This window comes from Coenobita brevimanus, chromosome 27 (genome assembly GCF_032717465.1).
Source record: "Coenobita brevimanus isolate Jiangsu-jjx chromosome 27, ASM3271746v2, whole genome shotgun sequence".
Taxonomy (NCBI): domain Eukaryota; kingdom Metazoa; phylum Arthropoda; class Malacostraca; order Decapoda; family Coenobitidae; genus Coenobita; species Coenobita brevimanus.
In genome coordinates, this window is record NC_136980.1 from 12,157,994 (window position 1) to 12,167,367 (window position 9,374).

A 9,374-nucleotide genomic window follows, 5' to 3' on the forward strand; every position below is an offset into this window, starting at 1 on the left:
TCGTATAACCTGGGAGGTTATATCAATATAGCTGCACGAAGGTGTCCCTCCTCAAGACGATTTTACTCAGCATAGGAGACACTCTTTAAAGCAAAGATAATTTGATTGCACTGGTATTATAATACAACAAAAGGTTTCCCTAGAGTTCGATACAATTGTAATCGCATGGATGTACAACAGGTAATACTGATCCAAAACATGTCATCTGATTCAAGGGGTTGAATAATGTGATTATGTGAGGATTCCTAATGCACCTTAATATACAGGAGACACTCAAATGATTTCATTCACCTGAGCCATATGAACCAGCGGAATTAAGAGTGACTCTTGATGTATTCTTAGGATTTGATTATTTGTTCGTTCACCTTTCAGTTGAGGGAATGTAAGAAAATGTTCTGGAAAGAGGGAAAGAGAGTTAGACGGTGTCAAAGTGTGGTGCCCATTCCTTTCTATCGGTTGTTGTTGTTTGAGGCTGAATTACTACGAGCACCACAATTATATCTCTAGAGGGTTCGTTCGACCCTTGTCCTGGTGTTGTTGGACTAACTGTGGAATCGGTTGGGAATCCGAGATTATTCAAAAAATTGTTGTAATTCTTTCTATCAAATATTATACACAAGGAAAATTGGCCGTTCAGAATAATTACTAATAGAAAAGAAATTTGGTAGCTTGATCGTGAGTAGCGTAACAAATAAAGAACTTTGGGTAGCATGACAATGCAATAACAATACTTTACACTCCCAAAACCGATTCAGCACGGGGATCGAAAACAATTCCCACCAAGGCACGAGGGTTATGAGAAGAAGTTATACATAATTTTGAGAGAGAGAGAGGAATGACAGTGAAACTCAATAAACTTCTCAAAATGCTGAATTTACTAATATCTCACCTTTCTTTCAATCATATTACATCACACTATTCCATTTACTAATGAATGATAACTTCAATTGATCTTTTCTCTAAGACATGAAACTTTACTTTTTTTGAGAGAACTCTAGATTTATTCTCATTTATTCACACTTTTATTTATTCACATTTCACCGAATGTTCACTACGAATTTTATAGACACATATACTTCAGTTAACCTTCAAATAATATTACTTTTTAGATCTCACTCCTCCCCAACATCAGTGATACTTAACATAAAAGGTTTGCCACATTCAATACACTCGTGGGCACGTAGGCTTTCTCCGGGCACATCAGGCGAGGGAGTTTGCCTTGGGGACAGAGTGCTCTCCGAGTTCACCCCTATACATTATATATCCATAAATAAAAAGAAAAAAAAAATCACTACTATTCTCCTTTCACAAGTTACTTCCCTGATCTATTACTTAATTAAAGAACTATTCACTGTGTAGATGTAAATGGTAGTGTACAATTTAAATCCTAACGACTTTTACCCTAGGGCAGTTACAATATGGCGGTTAGAGGGGAGTTTTTGACGTGGCGTTCTTTCAGCATCTCTGTACACAGTGCGGGGGCAAAATTGAGAATCAGCAACATTACAACTTAGGCCACAACGGCTCACATAATATCTCTGAACTTTTACAACGCGAGTATGAACAAGGGTGGAAGGGAAGAAAGCAGAGTAATGAAACTCACCTGTACACGGTGCGGGGGCAAAATTGAAAATGAGCAAGAAGCTGGCTAATACCCCCCTCTGTTATTTTCAAAATGCGGGAAACTAAGCGACTTGGATGACGTGTAGGGTACTTTTGCTTCACCCCCATATGAGGGTCACAACTCTAAACTTCTGATTCTGAACGGATACAGATATTAATTTTCTTTACTCTCAATCTGACAGGGAAAATTTAGTCATTCTAATTATCTCACACAGAGTCGTAAATTGAATCAACAGCGGTCGCTAGCAACCTCTCGGCGGAGGAATACATTACCCAACTATTACGTCATGTTCTCGGGCACTAGCTAACTAAACTTTCAACGGCTTTCCACCCTCAATATAAGCATGTTAATCGACAACATTATGATTTTACTATGATTACATCAGATCTGATTTAATAGAAAATGAGTACAGACGATACGCCACTCAAATACCCCACGTCTGCTCCCAGAAAAATTCACATACAACATGTACAAATATTCTTAAGGACTAGCACAGTATAAATGAGATTTATGATCTTCCAGTTAAAGAAATAATAATAAAAAGAACATGCATTAATTACTAGGTACAAGCATGTTTCTATATCTTAAGCCTAGAATGGATTAGAGTAAATACAAATGTATAGCTTATGTACTAAAGTCTTAACTTACGAGTACACGACTCTCCCATGTTTTGACTCTTGTGGCATTACAAAAGAAGTTAGTCTGGGAGTGAAAGATAAAAATGGTAGATTACTAGTGGAGAAGAAGGAAAGAGTGACCAGATGGAGAGAACACTTTAAGGAATTGTTGAACATAGAGAATGAAGTCATGCAAGTATAAGTGGCTGGGGGATGGCTGGCAGACGGAAGGATGTGAGAAGAGAGGAACATCTGTAGGATGAAAGTTGTGGAAGCAATGAAGAAAGTCAAAATGAGGAAAGGCCCAGGAATTGATGGAGCGTGTGGTGAAATGCTGAAGCATGAAGGAGAGATAGTAGTAGAATGGATGTAAAGAATGTGCAGATTGGCCTGGGAGGAGGTCTGAGTCCCGGAGGATTAGAAGTCAGGCATAGTTATTCCTCTGTACAAAGGAAATGGGGAAAGAGAAGTGTGTGGTAATCATACGGGCATTTATCTTCTTAATATAATAGGAAAAGTATAAGGTAGGATACTTATTGATAGAGCTAGGGAAATAGCAGAGGAAGTAGTTGGAGAAGAACAAGGAAGTTTTAGGAAGGGAAGAGGTTGTGTAGATCAGATATTCATTCTTAGATCTTTAAGGGAAAAGTTTCTAGAGAAGGGAAAGAAGTTGCATGCGGCCTTCACGGATTTGGAGAAAACATATGACAGGGTGGATAGACAAGGCATGTGGAAAGTATTAAGAATATATTGAGTAAATGGGAAGTTGTTGAATGTATGAGGGTGCTAAGGCTGCAGTGCGTGTGGATAGTTGACTGGGTGAATTTTTCTATTTGAAGGTTGGATTGAAACAGGGATGTGTCATGTCTCCATAGTTGTTCCATCTGTATATGGATGGGGTTATAAACGAGATACAAGGTAAGACAGTGTGTGTTGGAGTGGCCCTAATGAGAGAGGGCAGTGTGTGAAAACTCCATCTACTGTTCTTGCAGATGATACTGTCTTGTTTAGTGAAGACGATGGGGAGCTGCAATGCTTGGTGGATGAGTTTGGGAGAGTGTGTCAGAAACGGAATCTAAAGGTGAATGTAGGGAACAGTAAAGTTATGGTTTTCGAGAGAAATTAAGTCAGTGAATGTACAGTGATGTTGGATGAGGAAGAAATGGAAAATGTGAGTGAGTTTAAGTACTTGGGTAGTGTGATGAGTAAGGATGGAAGTTTAGATGGTGAAGTGCTTGATAGGGTAAAACAAAGAAGAAAGGTTGCTGGTTCCTTGAAAGCAGTGATAAGAAACAGGGAAGTAAGCATGGAAGTGAAAAAGTTACTGCATGACAGTATTGTGATTCCAACTCTAACGTATGGAAGTGAAGTTAGGACCTTGTTGGAGGGACGGAAGTCAAGAGTGACAGCAGTGGAAATGAGTTATTTGAGAAGAACATGTGGAGTCACATGGCGAGAGAGAGGCTGACAAATGAGGATGTGAAGGAGCGTTGTGGTGTGGATGTGGATGTGGATGTGATAGGAAGCGTTAGGAGAAATACACTGAGGTGGTCTGGCCATGTGGAGAGGATGGAGAGCGAGAGACTGATGAGGAGAGTGTATGTGAGTAAAATGGAGGGTGGGGGGATGGAGGGGGAGACCAAGGATGAGATGGAGGGATGGAGTGCAGAGGTACTATTTATGAGAGGGGTGTGAGAGCTGGGAGAAGGGCGACATGGAGTCGATTTGTTAATGGCCACCCCTTACGGGATTGGGGCATCTGGCAATAGATAGACAGACCTTTCAGCGTATGTCCTTGTACCTGGGCTCTGTGTTTCAGTTTCTCTTTGTCAGCTTTGTCTTTTTTCACTTGCTTCTGATTTCCTTATCATTTTTGTTCGTTATCCGTTTGCTTCTTTCATGTATTCATATTATTTGTTCCAGCATTTCTCTATCTTTTAACAACCTTAAAAAAAAAAAAAAAAAATCTTCGCAGAGAAAATCTCATACAGTATACTCTACTTCTGCCTCCAAACTACGTCATTATTGCATTTGCTTTCCTAACATTTTGACGTCCTTGGTCATCTGATTAATCTCTATTTTTTTTTTTTTTTTGCTCTCGTCAAAATTCTCTCTCTCTCTCTCTCTCTCTCTCTCTCTCTCTCTCTCTCTCTCTCTCTCTCTCTCTTAATACCGACTCCTTTCACCTGACCTCTCCCACCACCCTCCGTTTCCTGGTGCACAGGAAACCATTTGGCTTGTCACTCAGTGGAGAGTCACCCACAGGCTGAAGGAAGTGGATAGAATGAAGGAAAGAAAGACAGAAGAGCGAGTGTAAAGTCACCCGTAGGCAGAAGGACAAGGAAAAAATGAAGGAAAGAAAGACAGAAGAGAATGGAAGGAAAGAAGGATGGAGAGGAAAGAGCAGACACCCGAGAGCAGCACTACATCGAGTGAGTGGATGGTGAGCTCCCCCACCTACCACAAATATAGATATATTAAGGTGATCCTTATATTATGGGGTCAAAACTCGATTTGGAACATTCAAATTCCTTACCCAATCAAAAGTCCCCAAATAGGTAAAAAAAACTGTACGTGAAATATTTCTGAAAATAAATCATGTTTAGAGGTCACTCATTGCCCTAGAATATCATCATACAAGAGTTAATATGGGTATTCTCAGATTTTTTTTTTTTTCTGAAATTTTCAGAGACATTATTAGCATACAAAAGGTGACTAAAGGTTGATCCACGAAAAATGCAGATCAGGTATCTTCAATGTTGATTCAGCATCTTAGAATTATTTCAGTCAATATGATAAATGGTGCAATAGGAAATGACCAACGTATCACCAACCAGACCATTGACGATTCACTGTTGCAAGCTTCGCTAGATGCCATGAGGAACTCTGCGTCTGTGGTCGGCCACAACCTGTAGTATGTACTGTAGCTGGTCTTCATTCTTGGCCAGACGACCAAAGAAGACTTCAGCAAGTACAACAGCGCGTTCTGCATGATCTTTTGTTACTGTGAGTTTTTGCACACACGCCAGTGCCTTCTGGTATATATGGTCTTCATGCCAATGCTCGACCGGTCACTGCAAGAAGTCATCAGCGATGCTCAGTCTCATAAAGAGGTTCTTCGTCTGTTTCGTGGCGAAATCAGCGACAGTTTTCCCTCTAACATCACCAATCGAAACAGTCACTCGCATGGGAGGATCCTCTGTGCCATCAGTGAAAGTCATGGTTTGCACCATCTGTTTATTGACTTCTTGATCGACATTATCGTCAAACAGACAAACCAACTAGCTCTTCATTCAAGTACCACAGATGAGAGGCAATCTTCTGAGCTGCCACTCTGGAAATCTCATTGTTGATGGTGGTGTAGTCGACCAGACCCTGTGGCAGATGCAGGTCATTCTGTGGAGCATTCACTGTGAGTGGGGCTGTTATCCAGGCCTTGACATAGAATCGTGTGAAAAACACATTCAAGTCATGAAGCCCACGCTCTTCATTGGTGGTCATGGTAAACTGCGAGCGAAACATCCACACTTTGAATGTGTAAATTACCTTGGACTGGAAACACTTGAAGAACAGTACTTCTGGTGCAGGTGAAACATCCATTGCTGCCTTGAAAGCGGTTCCTGCAACCAGTTCTAAGATATGATGCTGGCAGGCGAGGTACAGGAGTTCATGATCCAGTAGCTGTTCCACCATGATGCACGCTCCCTTGCGGCGGCCAGTGTTTGCGCTCGTCATGTCGAAGTAAATGCTTTGGACCCTTTCTGCAAGTCCCCAGCTCTTTAATGCACTGACCATGGCTTGTGCTTGCTGCAAACCAGTCCCTGATTCCAAATTGGGAACCTCCAAAAGCTGAGAATTACCCCTTTACGAGATGATGATCGGCAGTTGGTCCACTTTTTTGCTGTTGGTGAGGTCTGGGAGAAGCTTTCCATCCCAATGTACTATGATTACGTCGTCGGGAGTGAACTCATCCATTATAGTCATCACTGTCGCTTTGCGCCACTCCTATTGCTGTCACCTGATGCTGCTGCGGTTCAGTATCAACGAACCTAGATCATAACCCAGTTCTTGTGTTGATTCTCCGAGAATCATTAAAGCAGCACGATCAGACAATTGATATCGGTCCAGAGTGGCCGACAACTTTTCACTCAGCACTATTGTCTGACCAAGCATGGATGATGAAGGAAGAATCACACTCGATTCTTTGTTTGTAGGAGTAAGACTTTTACCACTGGACTCTTCCTTAGATGACAAATCACTGCTGCTGCTGCTGTCTAATTCAGCGATTTCTTAAGACTTTGCAATAGCAGTGGCGGCCTTTCTCGTCAGTTGAGCTCCATACACACCCTGTGATACTTCTTTGCCTCTTTGATACTGAAGGTTTTGTCAGTTCCTGCCACTTTGCCCAGACGACCTTTCATATGCTGACTGATGAGAAACTGCTTGTCCTTTTCTATTTTGATCAGTTTCAGGGCGTCAGCATGTGCGATATTGAACAGGTCATCCAAAGTTTCCTTGAAAGTTCGCACACCTTGGACCTGTGCTGGTGTTGTCCTGCCCTTGTTTTTCTTAAGGGCCTGCCATTGATGGAAAATCTTCTCCAATTTTTTTCTTGGAATTGTATGTTTGGTGAACTGGAATGTGGGCATGCTCCCAGAACCATTCCTTTTTTTTTTTTTTACTGTAGCAGTCACTGCTGTTTTAATTAGCTTGTTCTGCTTCATGTGGAGGTACAAAAGGTATCCAACGGCTTGACGGTTTGAGGCAATGTAGATCCTTTGATATCATCTCTCAACTTGTTGAGCAACTAGACATCAGACCAAGTGCAAGAGGGATTTCTTGCTTTAGCATCGGTGCTCCCACTCGTCAAAACCATATTCATCCAGAGTCCACACAGATCAGTCAGTGATTAGTGTTTATGCAACATTATCTGTAATATATGAAAGCATGCAATTAGAAGGTGCAATGAGATTGTGACTGTATGCCATCAAATGCACGACAGCAACACCACAATGTACTAGGGAAGTAACTGACTTTTGAAACCTAGTCAATAACCATCACCGCGAATGTTAACAGAGTAAGAAAGTCCATAGGTCAAACGACAGCTGTCAAAATGCCGTGCCCGGTTCACAATAGGTAGCTGTGGTCTGTCTAAGTGCTATGAATTTCAGTGTTTGTACAGTGTAGATTCTAGTAGTTTCACTAAACAGTAACTGTGTGAAAAACTTTCACATGATAACTGTGCGACACGCCCAAATGTGCCATTATGCAATAACACGAATGGTCGATGAGCGACCTGTAAATATTAGTATTTTTTTTTTTTTAATATTTCACAAGCCATGTTTTTGCGATATTTGGAGAGTTTTAAAGGAGTATCGTCCTAAAAATTCGAAAGTTCGAAAATAAGGGCCACCCTGATATATATATATATATATATATATATATATATATATATATATATGTATATATATATATATATATTTTAATAACAGGACGGAGGAAGGAAAAACAAATGGGTAAAAAAAAATAATTCATACACCAGATTACTGGTGTCCTCTGTTCAAAAAATATCTGTAACAGTTAGACTTGAACAGTTGTGGGTTGAAATTTGGAGGAAAACAACTCTGGGGAAGCGAGTTCCAGAGAGATGCAGTTCGGGGAATAAAAGAATTCTGATAGGCAGAAGTTCTGCAGTATGGTTGAGTGACATTCCAGTCATCAGCGCTACCAGATGCCCGTGTAGCACGAGGGAAGGCACGGAGAGGTGGCACCATGGACGCAACCTCGTCTGAGCATTTGCCAAAAAAATATCTGTAAAATAATGCAAGGGAGGCAACATTCCTTCTTCCTTGCAGGGGAGGTAGTTTATATGTAATGGCAGGGTTGTTAATGATTCTAACAGCTTTATTCTGATTTTTGTCTAGTTGTCTTAATGCAACCATTCTACAAGGGTGAGCAATATTCAAGCTGAGAGCGCACATGACTCTTATGAATTATAGCTAACTGCTCATCGGCGAAGAAGTTACGAACTCTGTACAATAATCCAAGTTTCTTTGAGGCGGTTTTAGCAAGTGAGCTGACATGAGAGGTCCAGCTGAGGGCACTGTTAATTGAGACACCAAGAATTTCAAAACTTTTGGAGATGGGAATATTAGTAGCACTGAAGGTAATGTACGAATCTGGCAATATCTGTCTATTAGTAAACTGTATATATTTAGTTTTACTAGCATTAAAAGAGACAAGGTTGTTTTGTCCCCATTCACTGATTGTAGATAGATCTTGATTTATGGAGATGGCTGTACTGAGTTGAGAGGTAGAGATATTAGACTTTGTAAATGGATGTCTGAGTGTGAATGAACTATGTAGTGTTGAGTCATCTGCATATGAGTGAATGGGATTGTGAGTGACAGATAAGAGATCATTAATATGAACCAGAAATAGGGTTGGTGCCAGAACTGATCCCTGCGGCACGCTGGCGTTAATTGAGTGGAAATTCGAATATACTTCATCTACTTTTACTCTTATTTTCCTGTCATTAAGATATTAAGAAATCAAAGGAACAAAAGACGTTAGTCCATAGCAAGGGAGTTTGGACAGCAGGGAACGGTGCCATACTCTGTCGAAAGCTTTAGAGATATCAAGAGCTACTGCATGAGTTTCTCCAAAAAGATCAATTGATTGATGGATGGTATGAGTTAAGAGATTGAGTATGTCAATGGTGGATCTTTCTTGGCGAAAACCGTATTGTCTATCACTAATTAAGTTGTTGGATTCAAGATGTTTAACAATATGCTTATTAATTAAAGTTTCAAATACCTTACCAAGAGAAGATGTGACAGCTATTGGTCTGTAATTGGAGGGGTCAGACGAACTTCCTTTCTTCGGAACTGGGTGGATATTGGCTTCTTTCCATGAATTTGGGAATAAAGAAGTACGTATGCATAGTCTGAATAATGTAGCTAGGACAGAGGCAAGTTCAGTGGAACACTTTTTCAAAACAATTGGCAGAATTCCATCTGGGCCTGGAGCTTTGTTGGTAGGTAAATTGTCTAGGATGGATTTCACGTATCTTGTCTGTATTTTAAGTGGGGCAATTTCGGGAGAATCAAGTTCCAGGACTGAGACATTCTGGC